Here is a 25,807-nt window from a genome sequence, read left to right on the forward strand (position 1 = left end):
GTTTTTTCTGTACCATGCCTACAGAAAAACGCATTTCTGACTTTACTTTTCCACTTTTAATTAGGTTAATAAAAAATTTTCCAACATGCTTGTGGATCACAATGTTTACCCTACTCTTCGAGAACTACTACAAATAGAGTTATGGTTTATGCAATATCTTTATCATAGGTGAGATTACCTGTATATTTCTTGGAAAAAAAAGCCTCAACATATGTTGTTTTAAAAAAATGGAAGTACGGGGAGGAAATGAAATATCTAGTTTAACGACCCCTATTAACCGAAGCTAAGGGAGACGGCGATAATAAGAAATGAATAAAGTGTGAGGAAACGGGAGAATCTCGATAAAACACACCCACAAGGTGTTTGTCAACCACAAAGACCACTTGGCACAATCTGGGATCGAACTAAGGATCACACGCGCAAGAAATAAACATTCTACCGCTGTACACTGCGGCCCCCAGCAACGGCGAAGAGGTATCTCCTATAAACAAATATATATATATATATTTAAAAAAATAATATGATATTTCACTATATAAATACTATATATACACTACTTATTTTCAAACATACTGAACATATAAACGTGAAAAGACAATTCATGAATTTACTAGTAGAGATATATATATTGGCATTCGCGGAGAATGCTAATAAATCAATTTTCAGTTAACAGACATCGACATTTTCTCATTGCAACTTTGAACTTATCATCCCACGTTATCTAGAAATCAATACAAATCTTACATGAGATTTCTTGCGAACGATAGAAGAACCAAAATCGACATTAGGGTAACTAATTAGCACACAAATAACCCATAATTCCGGCATTTTAATTATTTAATCGGAGTATTATAACACTAGATTTATAGCTAGAAGTTAAGCCAAATCCCACAATAAGACGAAGAACTCCTGCTAAACGGTAGCAGCCCCAAATTCGGAATTAGAGGACCAATTAACCCAAAAATAGCCCTTAATTCCGGCGTTTGAGTTTTTATTTTTATCCGAGCATTGTTACCGCATCGCGGGTCCTAGCCTGATACCAAGGTAGACTCGCTCATTTTGAATCCGATTTCCCACTAAACAGTAGGAGCCCAACAATTGGAATTAGAGCAATTAATTAGCCCATAAATAGCCCATAATTCTGGCGTTTGAATTTTTTCGATCGGACCATTCTAACCATATGGGGGGTTCTAGCTTGATATCAAGCTGGACTCGCCCACTTTGAATCCGATTTCCCGCTAAACAGTAGGAGCCCAAAAATTGGGATTAAAGCAACTAATTAGCCCATAAATAGCCCATAATTCTGGCGTTTGAATTTTTTCGATCGGACCATTCTAACCATATGGGGGTTTCTAGCTTGATATCAAGCTGGACTCGCCCACTTTGAATCCGATTTCCCGCTAAATAGTAGGAGCCCAAAAATTGGGATTAGAGCAACTAATTAGCCCATAAATAGCCCATAATTCTGGTCATAGAATTTTTTCCATCGGACCATTCAAACCATATGGGGGTTCAAGCTTGATATCAAGCTGGACTCGCCCACTTTGAATCCGATTTCCCGCTAAACAGTAGGAGCCCAAAAATTGGGATTAGAGCAACGAATTAGCCCATAAATAGCCCATAATTCTGGCGTTTGAATTTTTTCGATCGGGCCATTCTAACCATATGGAGGCTCTAGCTTGATATCAAGCTAGACTCGCCCACTTTGAATCCGATTTCCCGCTAAACAGTAGGAGCCCAAAAATTGAGATTAGAGCAACTAATTAGCCCATAAATAGTCCATAATTCTGGCGTTTGAATTTTTTCGATCGGATCAATCTAACCGTAACCGTATGGGAGGTTCTAGCTTGATATCAAGCTAGACTCGCTCATTTTGAACCCGATTTTCCGCTAGAGAGTAGGAGCCCAAAAATTGGGATTAAAGCAACTAATTAGCCCATAAATAGCCCATAATTCTGGCGTTTGAATTTTTTCGATAGGACCATTCTAACCGTAACCGTATGGTGGGTTCTAGCTCGATATCAAGGTGGACTCGCTCATGTTGAATCCGATTTCCCGCTAAACGGTAGGAGCTCAAAAATTGGGATTAGAGCAACTAATTAGCCCATAAATAGCCCATAATCCTGGCGTTTGAATTTTTTCGATCGGACCATTCTAACCATATGGGGGTTCTAGCTTGATATCAAGCTGGACTCGCCCACTTTGAATCCCATTTCCCGCTAAACAGTAGGAGCCCAAAAATTGGGACGAGAGCAACTAATTAGCCCATAAATAGCCCATAATTCTGGCGTTTGAATTTTTTCGATCGGACCATTCTAACGATATGGGGGGTTCTAGCTTGATATCAAGCTGGACTCGCCCACTTTGAATCCGATTTCCCGCTAAACAGTAGGAGCCCAAAAATTGGGATTACAGCAACTAATTAGCCCATAAATAGCCCATAATTCTGGCGTTTGAATTTTTTCGATCGGACCATTCTAACGATATGGGGGGTTCTAGCTTGATATCAAGCTGGACTCGCCCACTTTGAATCCGATTTCCCGCTAAACAGTAGGAGCCCAAAAATTGGGACGAGAGCAACTAATTAGCCCATAAATAGCCCATAATTCTGGCGTTTGAATTTTTTCGATCGGACCATTCTAACGATATGGGGGGTTCTAGCTTGATATCAAGCTGGACTCGCCCACTTTGAATCCGATTTCCCGCTAAACAGTAGGAGCCCAAAAATTGGGATTACAGCAACTAATTAGCCCATAAATAGCCCATAATTCTGGCGTTTGAATTTTTTCGATCGGACCATTCTAACGATATGGGGGGTTCTAGCTTGATATCAAGTTGGACTCGCCCACTTTGAATCCGATTTCCCGCTAAACAGTAGGAGCCCAAAAATTGGGATTAGAGCAACTAATTAGCCCATAAATAGCCCATAATTCTGAGATATGTTCCGGTCGTTTTGGTGTTGGTGGTTGGTCTAACTTGACATGCGTAAATAAATTGTGTTTTCAACTGAAATTGTATACATAGAAGAAGTAGTAACGTAAAGTAACATTCGAGTCGTCCCCATAGTGCCGCCGTAGAAATTATCCGTAAAAATAAAAAAAAAAAATAAAAAAAAACATTGTTCGGTGTAAGCTCTAAACTCCGATAAACAAAATATTTCCACCCTTTCGCTTGCCACAAATATGATTGGCTAGTGATGTATCACTCCCACTCCCCACGGGGAGGAGCAAATTATGAACGTGCATTTTGACAATACTGTCTCGTGTTGTCCAGATACTTACAGCAGCAGCAGAAAAGAAAGAAAAGAAACTCGAAAGATTAAAAAAAAAAAAAAGTATTTGAATTTCGCTCGTAAACAATTGTTGCTTAGTGAGTAAAGGTTTACCTTGTTGGTGTTTCCCACAACACTCGCGGAACCGGGATTCATGCCAGTCATCTTTCCGACTTTGAAAGCAGAACACCCGTCCACAGTTGAGTTGGCGCCTTAATTACTGCGCATGCTTAGTGTTTATTTCTATTGTTTCATTAGCCACACTCGATTGCAGTATTATTAGATAATCCGTATTATATTTTTGTCATTTATAATAATACAGCACTTTTATATGAAGCTTCATACTAAAAGTAATAATGCAATCACAAGAACTATTTTACGGAGAAGTACAAGCGTCGGTAGGACAACAGCAAATCAGCGAGATTTAGTTTCACGTGGCTTTGTTTATCGCAGTTTAGAGCTTACGCCGAACAATAGTAAAAGGTACAGTTATTTTATACAAAATTATCCCATGTGAAATGCAAGGAGTATTATCTCAAAAAAAATTAAATTAATATTTTTATATACTACACTGAAAAAATGGTTCAATTAAGCCGAGTCAAAATTTCATTATTTTTTATTCTAATGTAACATAAATGTGTAAGCTACCACAACTATTATTACGAATCTCAAAATGCAAATTATTATACTATTAGTTTCGGATTTTTCAGGTCTATTAATTAAGATAATAGTGAAATTATAAGAAATTTTATTAATTGTATATTAAGAAAATGATATATTGAATTTAAGTTTTAATGTCGAAGCACAAATTTGCCCAAACACAAAATGCCAATGCAAATTTCGATGTTGAGTTCACTGTACCAAACTGCACTCTAAGAAATACTCTTCTATACAATATAATATAATATAGATACTTCGTGAAATAATTAATTTATAAAAAAACTAACAATTATCTAACCCCATATATATTTCTTATATTCCTATCATGACTTTTATATTAAGATTCAAGATTCATTTCAAGGTTCTCACTCAAATGAATTGAATTTAAGTTAATTGCATGTAGAAGTTAAATATATTTGATACCATGATTAATGTTTAAATATCAAAGAAACGATATTACTAAACCTTAAGATGTGTTTTATAGAAGTTGACGGGATTATTAACATGTGAAAACTTTTTGTTTATTTTGGAAAAACGCTGATATCTCAGACCTGTTAACTTAGAAATTAATGATCTAATTAACTTTTTAAAAATAAAATAATTGAAATACAAATTTATATGCATTTTCTCTATCTATACCAAAACATAAATTCGTTCGCTCTTTGTTATTTATAAAATCGGATTTAGATGCATTCTCGAGATCATATTTGGTATGGCATGATTCATATCTGAATTCAATTCCAAATTAGGGTTCAGGTTTAAGTTCAAGTTACAATATGAAGCTGGCTCAAGATCGGAGTTGGATCTGGCCTCGGATTCGGGTGTGAATCCGTGTTCGGGTTTTGGCTATTCCAATACTATGTTGAGATTTGAAATTTGTTGGTAAATTTGATACTGTTATTGCAAGTTTATTAATACGATTTCAATTTACAACGTGTCAAATTTTAGAATTTTTTAAAATAAAAAGTATTTGGAAAACGTATTATAGACAGGACTGGGCAAAATAGTTAAATTTTAAATATTTAAATACAAATACGAAATACATTCAAACATTATGATAAAACAATTGTATTTAAACATATTTTCAAATTAAATGGACATTTTAAGAAAATGTACAATATCAACTTTCAAGGTATGGTCAACCGGGATAATTGTGACTCCGAGGTATTGTGCAAGGTGTGCATATACCTTATTTTGTTTATACACTAATAAAGAAATAAGTCTGAAATTCGGTCTAGTTCTAATTAATCGAATCTGGTTTTTTACGCCCCTAATGGTTTCATCGTTAGAATAATACCTATCTATAAGATATTGTTTAAAATTATAATTAGTAACAAGAAAATGCTTGACTGCATGAAATATATTGAATTTTGTGGATCAGGGGCCACAAAAAGTTTGGAACGGTCCCTAAATCCAGTTTTCGGCTTTTTTTTCGGAATAAGCACATCACACTGAGTAAATCGTTAGTTTTGGTTTGGCCTCACTATTCGTAGTTCTCAAAATATAGGGCGATAGGGCGTACAAGAAAATGTTTGGTTGTATGAAATATATTGAATTTTGTGAATCAGGGGCCACAATATCTTTGAACAGTCCTTAAATCGAGTTTTCATATATTTTTTTACGAAATAAGCATATTATGCTGAGTAAATTGTTAGTTTTGGTTTAGCTACACTATATGTAGTTCTCGAGATATAAGCCCTACAAGAAAATTTTTGCCTGAAAGGTATTGAACTTTTTGATCCAAAATAAAATTGATTTCGATAAGATGTTAGTTAGTTTTTAGTTAGTCTACACATCCCATTAAACATTTCGCGGCCGTTTTTAAATATATGTACATGTATAGGGGTCTACGTGTTTTACGAGGTACCAGTAAGTTGTCAGACGTCTGCAAATTGTCACTATAATCTTTTAACGCCAATTTTCCATTGAAAAAGATAATTGACAATTCAAAAAGAAAAATGGTTCAAGTATTGTTATTTATAACAAAACTATTTTCTAATACCATACAAATTAACTTTGGAATAAACAAATAACACCGGTCAACAGTGAAAATGTTTCTGGAATGTATTTAGTCAGAAACTATGCAATTGAGTCCCACAAACACGAAATGGGCAATGAAATGGTACCGTTAGCTCTTGTTTTAAACAAACAGCCAATTTCAGTGAGGGTGTTTCCAAGCAATTGTGAAGATCTTGTTACTAAACATGTACGGCTGCAACGCTGTTCACCAGAATATCAAGGTTAATAAGTCACTCTTTGTAGAATGATATGTGCTTTTAAGTTCTATATCGACCATGTCGCTGTCACGTACGAGAAAAGGGAAATTTAGAAAAATCTGGAAATTTCTTTGCAAAATCCCTTTCTGGACGTTTGGGGCTTTCTAGAGCGATTCTGGGTGAGAGCACGAAACACTAATACGTTCGCATATTGAGAATGTTCCTGCAAAATACCATCCCGATATCGCATATGGTGACGTCATACTTAGTTCCGTTTCCAAGTAAGAAAAATAAGGTTTTAAGTATTTTAAAATGTGTGGTAAAGCATACTAAAGTGACAGAATCACAAACTGTATTTATAATGATTGTTTTCTTGTTTCCATCCAGGTATGTTGAAGGTTGCCGAGTGATTAAAAACAGCAACATGCATTGTCAATGTGTCAGCAGTCCAAACACTTTCTGTTATGTTTTTGGTGAAGTCCCATTGGCAAAGCGGAAATGTCCAGTGAAGCCGCTTGTGGGAACAGAATTTTTTCACTATTTTGGTGTGAAAGTAGGGGCCAGGACAAGCCGCGAGTACCTCATATATGTTGCAAGAGTTGCTGCGTGAATCTACGTGCATGGTTAGAAAACAAGGGTAATTCAGTGAAGTTTGGCATTCCGGTGGTGTGGAGAAAGCTAACCAATCATTTCAACGACTGTTATTTTCGCTTGGTACCATCAATTAGACATGGAGTGTCCAAAAAGAAGAAAGGATCTATATAATACACCAAAATCCCATCAGCCCTCAGATCGATCTCTCATGGCAAAGATCTCCCTGTACCTAGTCAGCCAGACAAATATAGTGTGGAAGACGAAGAAGACGAACAAGACACAGATGACATGAAGACTACACAAGGGTCCTTATACAGAAATTGCGCCGCACAGTGCAACACTGAAGGACCCACGCCTACTTTCACACGCCGAACTTAATGAGTTCATTCGAGATCTTTAGCTGCCTAAGAACAAAGCTGAGCTTGCCACATCCAGACTTAAGGAATGGAATTTATTACAACATAATGTGAAAGTGTCAATATACAGGAATCATCGAAAGTAGTTTGAGGTTTATTTCAGATAGCAGGATACTCTGGTGTTTTTTCATGATGTACATTCATGGCCAAAATGTTGTCGCATATCTATAACTGTTTTCTTGTAAGAATATAATTTGATAATGATATTGCAGGGTACTTTTAATACTGATACTATGTATATAATTGGGAAATGTATATTTGTGGTAAATTTCATAGGAAAAAATTATAAATACGAAAATTAGAATGAGTAAAACAAAATGTTGCTAAATGGACAAGAAAGTTTTATTTTCGTTTTATTGTTCTTATTTACTGCTCTTTTGACCAGAAATTTGCCACATACAAGTCTTTGCCGATTATACAGATGCTAACATTATTAGAAACAGCGGACATATTTGTAATCAAATTATATTCCTACAACAACATATTTAAAGACTTGCGACAATAATTTTAGACATGACTGTACATGGTTTGATGAACAAATTTTATTTCAAATACAAACTACAGGAGTGGAGACCGTTCATAGGTAGCTCTAAGTTTAGTATAAATGCAGTCCAGCTCCACAGTTCCAATCTCTTCCATCAGTGCCTATTGGTTATGCCGTCTATATGAAGGAAACATATCAAAACATGAAACAAACATTCGCAGCAAGTCAGTACAATGTTTATCAATGGCAGTTATGCAGAGATCGAAAAGTCATGGCTATTGTGTTACGATTGCAATTGGGTCTCACGAAATGCTGCTGATTTTTGTGTGCATGAGATAGTCGGGACAGGTTTTCCCATTACATCAAAAAGATGTGGCCTCCAAGAAGAATATACTACAACGTCCCCCTTTAGTTCCTATGAAGAGCATCCTCCTGCCTCCATTGCATATCAAACAGGCATAAATGAAACAGTTTGCAAAAGCATTGAATAAACACGGTTATACATATACGTAATATAAAGTATTGACACCAAATGCTATATCACAACAACTGTTTCTAAAAAAGCAGCTAATGAAAGTAATATGAGGTCAGATTCGTTTTTCTTGCCCCACAGTTAGTAAGAATCAATTATTTTGGGAAAGGAAACATTCAACAAGTCTTTTTGTTGTTGTTGTCCATTGTAATTAATTCAAATTGGACACATAAATTATTTCTCCGAATCAAAGAAATTATTTGTTTGGAACATAAGTAAGTCGTATCTCAAAGTGTTTTCAAACAAGTAAATTATTTCAAATAAATCTCTTTGTTTGTCGTAACAACATTATTTGCCTGTCTACAAGATTTTGAATGTCAACATTGCATTTTCGTGTCACTTTTATCACGGTTGACCCTATATATATATATCATGAAATTGAAAGTGACTATGTTTGTGACTCTTAATCTCTTGAACCGTACGACCGATGTCGATCAAATTTTTAACGTGGATGCGGTTCTGGCCTGGAAACGTTTACTAGCTATTTACTTTGACGGTACAACTTATGGGAGGGGGAGGAAGGGGGACAAAGAAAAAATAAATAAAACTTAATAACTCTTGAACCACCCCACCGAACTTGATCAAATTTTCAATGTAGACGATGTTTGGGCCTGTAATGATTTTTATCATTTCACTTTGACGGAGCAACGTAGGGAAGGGGATGGACGGGGAAATATACAAAAATCAATAAATATAAAAATAAAAGTGAATATGTTCGTGAATTAATCACTTTTGAGCCACCGATCGATCTCAATCAAATTTTCAACGTATATGAAGTTCAAACTTGGAAAGTTTTTTATTTCATTTTGACAGTAGATCTTAGGGGAGGGGGATGGGAGGAGGGAAATATTAGAGAAAAGGAAGAAATCTTGGCATAATTGGGGATGTATAGGGAAGAAATAACAAAAGTGGAGTACAAAGTGGAAGTGGAGTACAAAGAACAAAAGTAACAGAATTTTGCACCCATCTCATAACTAACGAAGAATATAAGGAAAAGGAAGTTATATGAAGGAAGAGGAAAGAGGATTCCATTAAATCATTATTTGACCTGATGTACATGTTATATAAAACTTAGCAAGAAACTTACCTTAACAGGAGAAAATGCACCGTCTGCTCAAAAACTGTAGTATTTTGTTAGAAATTTTATCTATCTGAATAAGATTTCAAACAAAATATGAATGTTCATTTACGAAGATCCGAGCCTAAAAAGAAGAATTAAGGAAAGTAGAGAGATGGGAAAAGAAGGGACATATCTAAGGGACAAAAAGCAGAGATTTGGAGTGGTTTAGAAACGAGTAGCGTATGCTATAGGCGGATTCAAAAATCTAATAAAGACACTGGGAAAGTAAATAGTAATATACACCGATCAAAAGTTGAATTAAAGACAGCAGAACAGTTGCAGAAACCGAACTTCAGAGGCTCAACTAGTGCATGTGAAGGTAACGCAACATGCGTGTACTATTGCCGTGTGTTTCGTCTCTTGGTATCCGTGTCAGTGCACTGTGTGACAGTCAAGGCGAAGGACGTGAGTGCATTTGACCGTGGTCAAATCGTAAGAGCCAGATGACTGTGTGGCTTCGGCACTCAGGTATTCAAAGGCAACTGTGTCGAGGGTGTATTGTGGGTACCTGGCTTCTGGTAAAACTGCACCCGCATGGGCAAACTGTCGCGGTGAGGCACGTATCGACAACAGGGATAGGAGCCGACTGGCCCTCAACGTAAAAGAAAATAGACAGGCCACAGTCTCTTAAATCGTGAAGAGGTTCAATGCAGAATAACAACACCGTGTTTGCAGCTACACAATCCACAACTAATAATTCGCCACGGGGTACAGATGCCATTGGCCCACTCTTGAATCCCTTCTAACCGCACAACACAGGAAATAACATCTAGCATGTGGAAAGGAACACCGCCACTGGACCGTGGAAATGTGGAAAGAGGTTGCCTGAACAGATAAGTCACGTTTCACATTGGCACATGCCGATGGACAGGTACAGATGTTCGTCAACCGAACGAGGCAATGGATCCATCGTTCCAGCAGGGTAGTGTGCAGGCCGTTGGTGATAGTATTCTCATCTGGAGAATGTTTACGTGGACTGAAATGGGTTCCCTAACACGTGTGACACGGTCCCTTACAGGTAAATGTTACCGCGATCTTATGGATGAACATGTCCTGTCATTTGCTGGGCTGCAACATCCGGGTAGTGACCTCATTCAGCAGGACAATGCGACGGCCAACCGCTTTACGATGGCAGAAGACTGGCTTGATAAGCACTCCTCCGATTTGGCAACATTTCCCTGGCCATCACGGTCACCGGACCTCAATCCCAACGAATACATCCGGGGTGCCATGGAACGATGCCTTCAGGCTGTGGACTCTCTTCCAACCAACCTGCGGGCTCTGTGGAATACTTTGCAGCAGATATGGATTAAATGCCACAACACTTCAGGCGCCTCGTAGAATCCTTGCCGCGGCGGGTAGCCGCCGTTATAAGAGCAAAAAGTAGTGCTCCACTATATTAGGTTGGTTCTCTAATTCAATTGGTGATCAGTGTATGTAAGGTGAGGAAGGACATGCGGAGTGAAGGACAGGCAGATTAATATGCCAAGAATAAAGGTGTCTGTGGAAAGTATATTTGGAAGATGTTAATGGAAAAATGGATCAATCCATGAAGCAGTAGATTTGAGTAAATTAAATTCAAAATTGAATATTTTCTTTAAAGTCGGGAACATTTTCAAATGTATTATCTGAAAGTATGGAATAAACACATCTGACATAGACTTTTGATATGAATATCAGTATATTTAACACAAGAAAGGGTCACAAAATTTGAGTTGACTGTTTTTTGTATAACGTCGTTTTATTGATTCATGAATTGTGGAAACACTTTAAGCCACCACGTCACATTTTATGATAATATGTATTATGAAATTTACATTTAATATACTATCATGCCATAAAAATGGCATAAATGACTTACATAAATGAGAGTAGTAAGAAGTAGTGAATAGTGAAGTGAATAGTGTTACACCTTCTAATTATGATGTACATAATTGTCATATTTTAAACAAGAACATGATGTATAGAAATGTAGTGTTTCAAACATAAACATTCACAATGGAAATAACATGTTGAGAAGTTCGTTATAGGCTAAACTTAATGAAATTTGGAAACTCTTAACAGGAAAATATCTAAGTTACAGATCAAAATTATATTCATGAACAAATCTCTGAAATCACTCAGATCAATTTTCGTTATCAGCTAATGCTCACATCATTGCCTAGACCTTAAAATTCAAATTTCTTTATTGTACAATCCGTAAGAAATTATAAAAGGACTGTGCATCTTCTGAAACTAAGTTGAGCACATCTTTTAGATCTTTTCTTTTTACAGCTTCTTTCCATTTGGCCACAAACATTGCAATTGAATATTCTTCAATGATGATCTTTGACTTTTCCTATTCCTTGTGATATTTATATTTTATTGATCTTCTTGAGTTATGCTACGTAACATCAACAGCATAGTCGATTCGCCTTTCTTCAAACAAATTGGGTGGGTAGAGAACCATCTTACTCTCTGTCTACTTAGAGCTCCTCCGTGGCTAAGCGGTTAGCATGCGCGCGTTTGGCGTGGGAGGTCCGGGTTCGATTCCACGTTAATCAGTAGGTCCACGTCTCATATAGCCTCGCTGCTGATGTTAAACTCAAATTCAACTCAACTCTCTGTCTAATTACGTCTATCTTACAATTAGTGATGACAAGCTCCAGAGTACTTACTGAGTAAATGTCACCAATGTGTTCAATCTGTTGATGGTCTTTTTAAATTTCTTCCTGCAGTTTTTCATTAGATTAATGTAGTCAGTATCAGTCAGTATACATTCGTATGTAGTCAGTCAGTATGTAGTCAGTATACATTCATATGTTGTATTTTAAAAGTACACATTCTATAGAACTAAATTCAGAATCATTTGATAAAAAGCTATGGCCTGAGAGCATGAATTACAATATTATTGATTCCAATGAGTCATGATTCTGTAGTAGGATAGATAAGCATAAGTATAAGCTTTAAGTAAGATTTTGCCTCCCACAGGAGTCAGACCATAGAGCAAGTTCCTACATAGATAGTTGAATGTTCTCTCTTCTGTATTTCATAAGGAGAAACCTTATACAACGCCGAACAATACTTCGCTTGGACAAATATGAGACTATGGGTTAACTGGATCTTGGTTACTCCACTATGGGTCTTGGATCTTGGAAGTGGGCTGAAGATTTTGGACAATAATATAGAATGTTGCTTAAATTACTTCTTCCTAATACAAAGCAACATTTTTCTCACTCAGCTAGTCCGATAACTCATTTTCTAAACTTTTGTTTGTGAATTCATTTTTACATAATATCGTCTATTTGTAGGAGGAAGAGTAATAAAGTAACTTGAACAGTGAGAAAGGTTCCGGGAAAACAAATAAGTGATAATGAAATAGGGAGGATTAGAATGGTGAGAAGAAATGTTAATAGAGAATAAAAAGAGAGTTGTAGAAATAAAAAGAAAGACTCTTATGTTTAAGATACAAAACGTAGAGTGAAGAATAGTAAGGCTAAAGAATTAACGTATTTAGTGAAGCACATGTGGAAGATCAGAGAAAGTGACGCAGTGAGAATACTGCAATGAAATAAGAATAGAAAGAAAGCTAGGTTCAAAGCAGGGCAGGAGAGGATGAAGCAATTAATATAAAGAAAGGTAATAGTGATTCAATAGGAGAACGAAACTGGAAGTAGTGATAGTGATGAAAAAGGAATGGTACAAAGGGAGGTAGTAAGAGTTGTGTGACGACACTTATGAATTAAAATTGCCAATTTCATTATTAACTTTTGACTCAATCTACTATTTTGGATATGGGTTTGAGTAACAAACAGAAAACATTGTATATATGTTTCTAGGTGCTAAATACTAAAATTCATAGTATAAGAGTATAAGGTTTTACATCCTTGAAAACACTAAAACTATCCATTCGATGGCTTCAAAATCCATAATGCTAATTGGAACAGAAATAGAAATTTACCAATGAATTATTTTCTTTCCTATTCAATGTAAATCCAATTACTGTTAGTAGCATAGTATACGCTTTGTTGTTAATTCTAATTATTGTATCATTACAAATATTTATCAATAAGTAAATACATACACAAATAAGCTAATCAGGAGATTTAATCCTCCACTCCTAACCGCTAATATTGTACATTTTATATTATGGACCTAAAATTTAGTAAATTTGAAGAGGTTATCGTACGTCTTCCCAAATATTTTCCCTGGCTACCTTCTTGATAACTATTATTGTAACCCATCCCATTAATATACTTTATTCCCGGATTCGATTCCCAGTGGGGACAGTCGTTCGAAAAAATGTAACAGATTTTTCAGGCCAGCAATCTTGAGTGAGTTTTATTTCTGGGTTTCTCTCATTCACACCAAGTCAATGCCGGGATGGTACCATGGTCTCAGACCGCTTCCTTCCTTCCCTTTCATCGGATAGTGTGCTCGCCGAGGGACGTCATCCCTCATATATGTGACAGGATAAATGTCCTTAGATCCTGACAGCCCAGAAATCTTATTCCTAAATTCTACTATGCTTTATATGGGGCGTTCATCTGCAAGGGAATCAAGTGCAGTTACCAAAGGTAAGAGAAAAAGGGACACAAAGTTTTACGGTACACTTAAATGCATACTAATTATTTTTTTGACACTGTTTGAATTATTTACAATATTTGGACGTGTTTTTTCTTATGATCTGAAGGAAGCGTCTGATAAATATCTTAAAGATGAAATATGCCCAAATTGATCAAAAGTGGACTTGATTCCGTTGTGCAAAGAACGCGCCATATTATTATTTCATTTCCTTTTAGTGCTACACAACTTTTCTCCCCGTAGTTTCCAAATAAAAGTTCTAGACATTTAGTTCTTAATATCCATGCGACTCTCATGCTCCTCATATCTTAAATGCATCAATTTTCTTTGCAATTTCCTTGCGAGGAGTGAAATAAAATAATTGCAAGTGCTTACAAACGTATTTATGGCATGAATTAATAAAGTTTAGAATATTATTTACGAATTTTAATAATAAGTTAGTTCCAAGAAGCTTGTGAACCCCTTTAATCGTGTTTAAGAGAAGTGTTCGAGATTTGTTATTAATCGATAATTTCCTGATTTCTTATCTCGTAACATGACAATTATGACTACCTATGCTTCTTATGTTTTTCCGTGTCTTCCTAATATGTCTTCTGTCTTTTTCCTTGATGTTTGTGTCTTAAGGAAGATCACAAGTTTTCTTCTGATTTTACCATCTTTAAGTGCGTCATCTTTTGGATGTGATCCAAACCCACAGTAATAGTAGTAGTTGACATTTTGCTGGTTGGTGTCCAGCGAAAAATGTTCTCCAGCATCTGTAGTAGTAAGAGGAAGATGTATTTTTCTCTGGCTTTCAGAAATTAGAAATTTGTACAAAAATCAGGAAGATTGGCTTCTAGTTTCGAGATCGATCTATTAGCACACATTAAAATTCTATATTTAGTTCTTTTGTTAAAAATCTTTTTAACTTACTTTTATCTCAATATTTATTCCAACTTGGAAATCCTCAATATTCCATATGTTTCTCTTATATTACTCCTTTATGTTCTTTAGGAAACAAGTTTACCCATTACATAGAAGAGAATAAAAAAAAGAAATCCAAGAAACGAGATAAAGGCTAAAGGAGGCAGCAGATTGTGTTAATTTGGTGTTTTTTTGTCGCCCTTATTAAGCACCCGAGCTAATTTTGCGGTTGGAACTTGTTTAATGAAATGAGAGGGCTAAAAAAGATGGGAGAGACTTTTTCCGCCTTCAGTTTCTTATTTCCGCATGTTGTTGAAAGCAAATAGCTTCTAATGAGGATTTCTACTACATTGGTGCCAAATTACTTCTCCATATCTCTAGTAGCTTAAAACAACAGCCAATAATGTTATTGATTTATTTATTTCGTTAAAATGGAATTACTACAGATTAACTCTAAAAAGGAAAAAAAAATTCTAATTTAATCACATGCAAATGATCAATAATAATAATAATAATAATAATAATAATAATAATAATAATAATAATAATAATAATAATAATAATATGTGATGATACAACGTTTAATGTTCTGTTTGTAGTATGTATTTAAAAGAAATAAGAAATAGTGGTAGGAAGCGTAATGAAAATGCATTTTTGTACTGAATAAACTGACGCATTGAGCTACCTATTGATAATATTCAAAAGTAGGCATGTCTCAATTTCAGCACGTGGTTCCTCGAAGAACAGGAAACAGCTAGATCAACATATATATGACACTGTACCATTGTGCAGATATACAGAGTCTTCTAGAACATGTTAACTAGATGACAGATCACCTATTTTTATAACTGCGAACACATTTTTCTCTACGAAATATGACAGAAAATTTCTAATAGTTATGTTGATGAAATAATCTCGTAAGTTTATTTAAAATATATGAAAGAAAATTAGCTCTTCTTACCTCAGAAGAATGCAATAAGTAATTTGGTAAAATTGCAACATATTTCTCATATTAAAGATAAGTTAATGTATCTTTATATACGAAATAATTCGCAAATTTAGATGGAAATCTTTCAGTTTTGCATCTGACGGTTATGCAATGTAGGCTAAAGGAGACGATGACGATTAGAATGAATGAAATGGTGGAATGAAGAAAGCAAGAGGAAATGGGAGAATTTCGAGAACAAATTTAGATTGAATTGATTATAGTTGTTGTACATATTTTTGTGCAGTAGGGTTCCATATTTTTGATAAGTATTCTATTTTGATTAGTAAATTCACAACATAAAAAATTTTAAGAACATAATTGCTTTTAAATTCGCTTCATGGTCTCATTTGAATCTAATATATATTTATAAGCCTCTTTAAAGTATACAATGTCTGCGCTAAGGAAGATATATGATAATAGAAATTTACTAAATGTATGTAACATTAAATGTTACGAGACTGCTAAGAATAATATCATGATTTACGTTATCAAATGGTTCACTGATGTCTTCATAAAATGTGATGACTTGATTCTTTTAAATCATCAATTTCTAGAGAATCTTCTGAAAAAATCTTAAGTTTACAATTTTGTTCGGATATGTTGAACGATATGAGCTGTGGGTGTGTGTACGTATATCTAAACGGACAGGCGAAGAGATGAAAAGATCACTTTTCTGACATATCAAGTCCATGGAACGTGTAAATCCTTTGATATATCATACTAGACTTTATCACGATCACTATTGTTTCTTCTCGTCGCTCGAAAATCAAAATATTGCATGTAAGTAATAAAATTTTGTATATAAGGGGGCAAGTTTGGATCTTACCTGAACACTTGATCATTAATATTTTTTTCTCTTTATATGTGTATCATAATGTCGTCAACTTCCGTCAACGGTCGATGATTGATTTGCTGCAATATTTTGGAGGTAAATTAGCCAAAGTTATTCGTAGGTAACTTCTGACAGTGTTTAGTAATGTTCCAATAAATCGTAGTAATGTGTGCACAGGTGGATTGTCAGCTTTCAGAGTGTAAGCTCAGCATACACGATAAGCCACGTTCCGGTAGACCACAAATGATCACAAATACTGACAACGAGACCGCCATCGACAAGTTGAATCAAGAGGACAGATGCATAACCACAATGCAGCCCATGGAACGCATATGAATGTCCAAGGAACATTGTTCAAGGATTAGATTATAAGAAAATATGAGCGCGTTGGACCTTCAGCAATTGATATGAGAGATACTGCTAATGAGGAAGCATACATAAATATACATATCTTCTAAGCTTTAGTGGTCGATTGTACTGTTTAACGGAAGACAAAACACGATTATTTCTTCATAAGCTCCAAAGCAAACGACAGTCCATGCAATGAGACACGCATAATCTCCTAAGAAGAGGAATTCACAACTCTCCAAATCATGCAAAAAGTTGTGGGTATTTTTTTCTGGGATCAAATTGGGATGATTCTCTTTGCCGTTTCGAAAAGTAGGTCCATTATCAACAAAGATATTGTGCATCAATTTGGTAACATTAACCGTACATTACTAACCAAGACATCGAAATTGAAGAATACTAACATAAAGCTACACTATGACAATGTAAAACTTTACATATCATAGGAGACTAACACAGAAAATTCTAAAACTGGAATGTACAATACTGGCCCCAACCTCCTTATACAGCGAATATGATCCTTTCATGCTTTTTTTGTACCTGCATTGGAGATGTTAATCTGCGACGAAGGATATTTGCAAATAACTAGGAGATTGAAGTTTTCGGTTGTGTCAGGAACTGGTGTGCTGGCCGACCCCCTGGAGTTTATACAACACTGAAAAAAAAAACGTTTGCGAAGATACAGTAAATCCAATGGATCCTACATTGAGTTTTATACTACTGTGACTAAAATTCTGAAATTGTTTCAGACAAAATTTCATTGCTTATCATAGGAAACGAAACATTTACAGAACTCTCCACACTGGTGTAGTGGATAGCGCAAGCATCTTTGATGCATGAATCCCAGGTTTGATTCCTGGTAGGAGATGATTAAAATTTAAACGCTATAGGGTGGGCCAAATTCAACTTTAAAATCGTCCACGTGTCATATAGCCACAGTGCTCAAAATGGCGTTAACTTAACAAAAATAAATTATATTGCGAGATAATTATAAGTTACATATGTCTATCATACAATTATATTTCTTTATTATTTTCCGAATGAGTAGCACAATTTAAGTAGATTATAACATTCCATGTCTAAATTTTGTACAGTGTTCTAAAATGTTTCTGTCTCTCAGTTGCGTTGGGCGTCTGTAGAAGCAGCGGTTGCAATATCAATGGTACTTGCGTATGCGCGATGTTCTCTCCCTCGGTGTTCTTGAGTCTTATCTAAAAATATTCAGGAAATATGGAGAGGAGAGTACCTTTAAACTCTATGTTTATATTTATTGATTTAATATTTATATTGATTGATTCGCTAATATCGATTAAATATATAAGCTATTTTCCTTTTTTTTATATACAAAATAATCAACCACCTTCACTACACGTTTATACGTTAATTATAAGGAAACTTCTATACCAATGTTATTGAACGAGAGATAAATGGAACATATAGCATATAGCGTATGCTGTAAGACATGAAAGAAGACGTTACGGAAAAAGAAGAAAAATAAAATTGCATGAAGTTATACAATGCTGTATTGTTTAATTAAATAAGCTATATTTAAAAGGGAAGTCCATTCTTCCTTCTTTTTGAGTTGTAAATTTTACTCTTACCTTCTGGTTGAAATCTGGAACGATGTTTACAAAGTCGCTCTGAATATCAAGCATATACTTCCAGATATTTTCCGGTTCATTTTCTTTAGGGTAGAGAAGAACCTCTCTTCTCCGACGATCGGCATTTTGTTATAATTTTTTAAAAGTGAATACTGTTGACCGAAATTCAAGTTTCATTGGTCATGTATTTTTGTCTGCTGTTCCCCTGTATAGAAGCATTAAATCTAAGATTTTTCCTTTCGAAAGTCAAGAAAAAAAATGAAATGATTTTTTTAGTTTAATGTCCAATGACTGTATCCTTTAAGTTACAGGAGACAGATGATTATTGAAAATGAATGATTGTGAGATTATTGTTTGTGCTCTCCCACCAGAAATCGATCCCGGGACCATGTGCACCGAAGACACACGTGCTAGCCACTAGTTCTGAGGCAGGTTCTATTCTTCTTCGATACATCATTTAATAAGTATTAATAGTTGGAGTGATTTGTCGGTTTTCAACTCAATGGGAATTACTATGAATTGAAAAACTACTAAATTTGATGATAAAAATAATTCTCAATAAAGGAATTTCTCTTTTGTGAGTGCTAGAAGCGGATTTTATTATTTAAATTTCTGGGCTTTCAGTATCGACGGCCATTTAGCACGTCAGGTATGAGGGATGACGTCCTTCGGCGAGCACAGTATCCAGGGAAAGGGAAGGAAGAAAGGATTGGACCTATAAATTAGGTACCACTCCAGCATTTACCTGGTGTGAGTGAGGAAAACCTCATTCAGGGTGGCTAGTGGAAAAGCTTTTTACACGTTTTCGATCGAGTGTCCCCTGGTAAAAGTATATTTCGAGGTACTAACAAAGAATGTACCGCAATTGGAAGCACTAGATATTTCTGCTATTATCAATGTTGATTTGATTTGATTTCATTTATTATTCATTTTGTGCATCATAATACAGGTGTGTTATTATTTCATTACACGTTATTATTTCTTATTGAGTCTTCCCCATCGGAAAATTTGTTAAAAACACAATTCGTCGACAGCGTCACAAACTGTCGTATCTCAGTTTTCTAAACTTTTCAGGAGAGCGATTTTTAGGTTTTCACACAACTTTGAACAGCCATAACTCAAAATCTATTTTACCGAAAGGAGAGAAAATTTACCAAATTATAACTTAAATCATAAGAAATCAGCGTAGATAGTTTTATGGAATTTGCCTGTAAAAGCTTGTGGAAAATTTGGCGGGAAAAAGATACGACAGTTTGTGACGATGGTAATCCTCTCTTGTATGAAAGATACGACGCATATTTTTTTATACTGAGAACTACATTAATAGATGAACAATCGGAATATATTGCACTTGTATTGAAAAACTTCGTGTTTATTACACAAAATAATTTAACAAATGTTTCCTGAGATTCTTGAGGGTAAACCGAAATTCCTGAGAACACACAAGAAACACAATATTAAGAGCATACTAACTATAACATAAAATAATGCTATCAAGTTGTCATTGCCAGAATATAAAATCTTACAAAGTAATTTGCAAATTGCATGCTTTGATATTGCACTTGAAAAGGATGGCTAATGTGGTAAGTTTCTGTAAAATTGAACATGTTCAGGATTTCGAATGATTGGAGTTGGGCCCGGACACAATGATAACGAGTCCTCGTAGGCGTGGGAGACCCGGGTTCGATTCCCGGCGGGAGCTCATGTGGTTCGGATTCCACGTTAATCAGTAGGTCCACGTCTCATATAGCCTCGCTGCTGAAAGGGACGTTAAAAATCAATCAATCAATCAATCAAAACGAATCCTCGTACTTCTCTGGAGCGATAATTTTTGACAAGTCTGCAAAGTAGGAACTTCTATCTGGTGGATTCAATCTGCGTTCTTTTCAGGGAAATAGTTATGTAAGTGTCCTCAAAATGACTTGTCTTAAACTGAATGCAGTTTGGATAGTCTTTGTTCACTTTCACTTCGCGCATTTCCGTCCAGTTGATTTTCGTCACGTCTAACTGACAGAATATAAAGACATTGGGACAGAGATCTAGTCTCATACATCGCTTCTGTCAACACAATGAACGGTATATAGGTTCTTTTTCCTTGCCAGTTAACAATCGGTTCAAGTTGCGAGGGTACAAAATTACTGCCACAGTGCTTAATAGATGTGCTTATAGCACTTTGGACTGAATCTCCTTCATTTTGTCCATGCCTAGATTCAAAGAATCGGAGAGAAATTTCTCTGATGTTCTTACGTGTTTGCAGCGCATACCCCATCATAGCAACCAACCTGAACTCCTACTAGGTCCATCCTGTATTTCTCTAACTCATTCGTTACGGATTTTAACGCGCCTCCCTATAAAGAATTCTAATATTCCATGTTCCAAATCTCATGTCCATTTTCTTTTGCTGATGTCGTGCCAAGTTATCAGTCTTGGTCCGAGGCTTCTGTGATTGTTTCTGAAAAAATGTCTTTTTTTTATCTATTACAGGATGAGTTTGTTAGGCTCACTCAAACCCCCAAGCTGGAGGGCCACTCCTTGTCTGTCCGCAACTGCTTATTCAGTATCTTCGCAGCTAACCTCTATATCTAAAGGCCTTCTCCTCGATCCGCAACCTGGGGCCGCGGTGGCTCAGTGGTAGAGCGTTCACCTCTGGTTCATGGGGTCGCGGGTTCCAACCCTGCTCCCACCAAGTGAACTTCGTGGTGGACAAACAGCGTGTGCGTGGGTTTCCTCAGGGTTCTCCCGTTTCCTCCCGCTTTCTTCATTCCATCATTACATTCAATTCTCATAATCACCGTCTCCTTTAGCCTAACCGGCATAACCGTGGGACGTAAAACTCAAAAATGTCATGTCATGTCGATCCGCAACCTGAGGACGCCCCATGCCGTGTAAATATATATGTATACAGCCCCGCATTGATCAAGTATAACATTCTAGCTTATAAGTTTATTTGCTTCGGCTGTTCCGAGCTTAAGATACAAGTAAAAATACATTAGGAATAAATGATAAAGAAACTAAGTCTACCTGATGGATAACAATAAGAAATTATATAAAAAGCAATGAGTTTATCAGTACGGGACTATATACCTACTTTTGGGCCACTCTGTATATATAAACAAATTGCTTTGAATATAGGCGTATCTGTCCAGTTGCGAAAGATCTGTTGCTCACAAACTGTCGTAACTCAAGATACGACTGTTTGTGAAAATGGTTTATACGCTTCGTCTTAAGATACGACACAGTGACGTCATCACCACCGTCAAAACAACGCACATTACAGATGTGTCGTTTTGGGAAATTGTAGAAGTCAGTGTATGCAACTACATAGTACAATATCTCAATTTTCGATTTTTTTGAGATACGACACTTTGTGACGCTGTCGACGAATTAAGGCACCATTTATCCATGCAAAGAATATGTAGACTTTCGTACATAGTAAGAATGATTTCCAGTATAATTCTTCATTGTCTAAAATTATGTCGTAAGTAGGGACCGTGGTAAGATCCCAGATGGCGTCAAGTGGGTCTTGTACTGGACAATCTTCGTGTACGTGGGTTTTCTCGGACCCTTGTTTCTTCCCACTTTCTACATTCCTCCATTTCATTCAAGCTCATTGTCACTGTTTTCTTTAGGCTACAAGCAATAACCATGGAATGTAAAACTGAAATATTTCATTTCTTAGAAGCTAGTTATACGGCAATGAAAAATATTGATTGGTGAGTGATTAGTTTTAAATTATTTAACTGGGTAAAATGGAAAGGAGCAGGAATGCACCCACGTGGGGGGTTCATCGGGTTCAGACTCCTCACAACTCCGTAATACGACGTAACTTTGTACAGTTTTCTAATAAAACTACTGTATATTTGTTTAGCGGAGAAATGAATGACGTAGTAAAAGATTTGATTTGATTTTTATCTGTGCTCCCTCGTTTCTTTTAACAATATCCGCCTTATGCAGAGTCGTTTTGACGTATGATTAGAGTCATACTAAAAGCCTGACTACTCTAGGGAAACATGTTAGTCGAACTCTTTAGTATGGAACTAATTATGCGTCAGCACGACTCTGCATAAAGCCCTATGATTCTATGTTTTTGTGAGGATATATGTGGCAGTGCTTAACAATTACTTATTGTTTTTTAGGGTGTAGAATAACACTGGTTACATATTACACAGACGTAGTATCTTATAGTATTGGACCCCTCCTAAGAAAACATTCTGAGTGCGTACCTGGGATGGAGTATTATAAATAGTCTATAACAGTTTTGTGCATCCTTAGCAGCATTTATGCTTCAGTTTTTCATTAGACATGCCTCCTGGTTTTTCATCTCCTGATTTCAAAGCTAACAAGTAGGACAATATCAAAAGAAAGGAATACATTTTGCTTGTGAGACAGCCGAAATTGGGACAAATTTTTGAGACAGTAACCATTCTTTAAAACTGCTTCAATCTGAGCACAAAATTAAAATACGAAATTATTTTATATTTTGATAATTTCTTTGTTTTACCCATACTTCATATTTAGGACTAGAAACGGCTGCAGGAGTTTAGCTGCCCGCAAGCAGGTACGGAGAAACGATACTCAAACAAAGTCGGGAATATACATACCTTGATGCAAATAGATATTCGTGTAAAACAATTATTATTATTGACCAATATTGCATAACTTTATTTTCTGTAGTAAATATATTAAATACAATAGCGAGTGAGTAAACAAATCTAAAATGTTTGGGCATGTATTTCGTGGAACCTAACCCCTTTAGATAATACAGAGAAAGTAAATTGAACCTCTCGCTCCTCGCTACGGACGGAATATGCCTAAGACCATAGTGTAAAACCATAGTAATACATAACCTGGCATGTGTCAATCAGTAAAGAACGGAGTCTCCGGGAATTAAGCCATGACGAGTTTGCTTGCATTGCTAGCCTTAAAGTTATAGAGTTGTGAAAATTTAATTTTTTGGACTACCATCCAAGCTTCCTTCCAGAAAATTTTGTCCGGGAGGGGGGGAGAGGGGGCAGAATCATAATGTGAGGGTGCTGGATTGGATAGCAATTTAATTTTTCTTAGCTCCTAGGAGTGCGGTTGTCCAAGTCTCGGAGGGAAAAGCTCTCCAAAATTATACGATTGAAAACTTTTTTTCTTTCAAAACGAGACAGCTTCAACATCTTCAACACTGTTTTGAAAAGTTTAGAAAGAAATGTTAAAAAGGTTGAAGTTCAACTGAAGGCCGAAGAAATGTTGAAAAGGCTCTATTGAAAGAATGTCTGGCATTCGATAGATTTGAAATGATAAACCTAGGCTAAAGGCTGGTCTACACGCTCCGTCTTGACAACGATATACCTGCGCAGTTTTTAGACGTTGCAAGCAAAACGTTGCAATTCGTGTGTGTCTACACAGCACAGTCGTTTGCTCTGTCTTTGCCACTCAGTTTTGCGAAAGCCGCCATGGAGGAAGTGTTGCTGTGGTCAACGTTTACGTTCTGTCTTGTCAAGAGAAATATAATTAGACGTCGTAAATACGCGGGACGTTCAAGGTAGTCCAGACATTGTCTACTAAAAAGAAACAAATATTCTCATGTAATTAGAAGCCAAATACATAGTGACTTTAATTCTTATATTATAGATTCAAGTCGCAATTACGGTGGTTTCCTTACGGTAAACAGAAACCATACAATCCTGCATCATGACGTTGGTGGAACTTCTTTTTCCTTAGGACTGACTTACAGTGGTTTTGACCAAAATTGATATGAAAGCAACTTATGTCCCACTTAATTGACAATATAAGGTTAGTCAAATTAATCAAGTGAAAACTTATAGATTTTTTTAAATATTCTGAAATGTTTGCTATAGTAAGATGCGAGGGCTGTAGATAGATTTGATTTCAGAAATGATGTAATCGAAATTAGTTGTATTCGTAAGTTTAAGGAATTATGAATAAGTAGGCTTAATGTCAATAGTGGTGTATCACGCAGTAAGTTTCTAAGTTCGGGGAAAAAATTGAGCAAAAGAAATGTGTGCACTCAATAGGCATTATTTAAAAAATAGTTCTTGTAATATTTTCAAAACGAAGCAAAATCTCTACTTAAAAGACCTTCAGTTTAAAATGCCATTTTATCCAGTATAAACTGGAGAATTTCCGGGAAGAGGATTAAACCTTCAAACCTCTCCTTGACACTTTTGTTTGCAAATCGGGAATGAACAAAAATTTTATTTAAACATGGTTCAAATTATTTATAAACTGTGAACAAACGAAACTTTCGTGTGAAAAATCGTGAACAAACTATGAACAAGCGATCTGTGCAGTTTATTTTTGATTTCTAAAAATGGATTCTGACAAGTTTATAATATTAATCTCTGATTTTGTATTCATAAATACCTTATGTGCGTAAATGGAAGATAAGGTTTGAAATGCATTCTTGAACATGTTTAGCTCTTGAGTTGATCGAGGTTTTTGTCATTTCACATTGATTTGAAAATGTATCTTTAGGAAAAGAAGAAAGACCTTGATATTTTGGGTAAAAAAACAGACTATGTCAGCAGCCAGTGAAATTAGTTAGAATGTAAACTTAGTATGTAAACCTTTGTTTGTAAACTTTCATTAAAAACAAACAAACTTGTGTTTAAAAGTTGCACGTCTAAAGAAGAAAAATTCTCGAATTTCTGATTTTACATTAATAAAATGGTCAATTGGAAGATTTGCTTGCGTTTAAGGTGTGAAATTCACATCATAAGCTTACCATGTGTTTCAGTAAGCTCGCCCTCGTGGCTATATGGTTAGAGTAAGCTACTCGCTTCTGGCGCCGATCTGACTTCGATTCCCACTGGGAGTTCATGTGATTCGGAACCCATGTTAAGCTGACGTTTCAAGTGTCATATAGCTTCAGTACTGAAACGAGCGCTAAACTTTAATTCTGGTAACCATGAGTCTGAAAATTTTCAAAAATTCTCCTTCTAAAGAGGAAATGATAGGAGAGGAATTTTGTGACAGTTTACGTAACTCCAGTGAAATCAAACCTGTCTCAACAAATATTATGAAAACCAGAAAAACAAATTCTTAAGTTGTTCAAATATTTTTCGTGACCTTTATTATTTTAAGCGGAAAAACGGGTTTACTGTCGCTCCTAAGTATTCTGAAACAAATAAGAAACAATTTAATGTTGGTCTAAATATGGTTTTATTTTCTTTTTAGTCGAAGCCAAGAAACACGCAATTCAAAATATTATTAAAATATTAACCTTACACGCAGAGGCAATTGTTCAAATATGCCTGTATATTTCCAATAA

The sequence above is a fragment of the Thermobia domestica genome, chromosome 2 (genome assembly GCF_964235325.1).
Source record: "Thermobia domestica chromosome 2, izTheDome1.hap1.1, whole genome shotgun sequence".
Lineage (NCBI taxonomy): Eukaryota > Metazoa > Arthropoda > Insecta > Zygentoma > Lepismatidae > Thermobia > Thermobia domestica.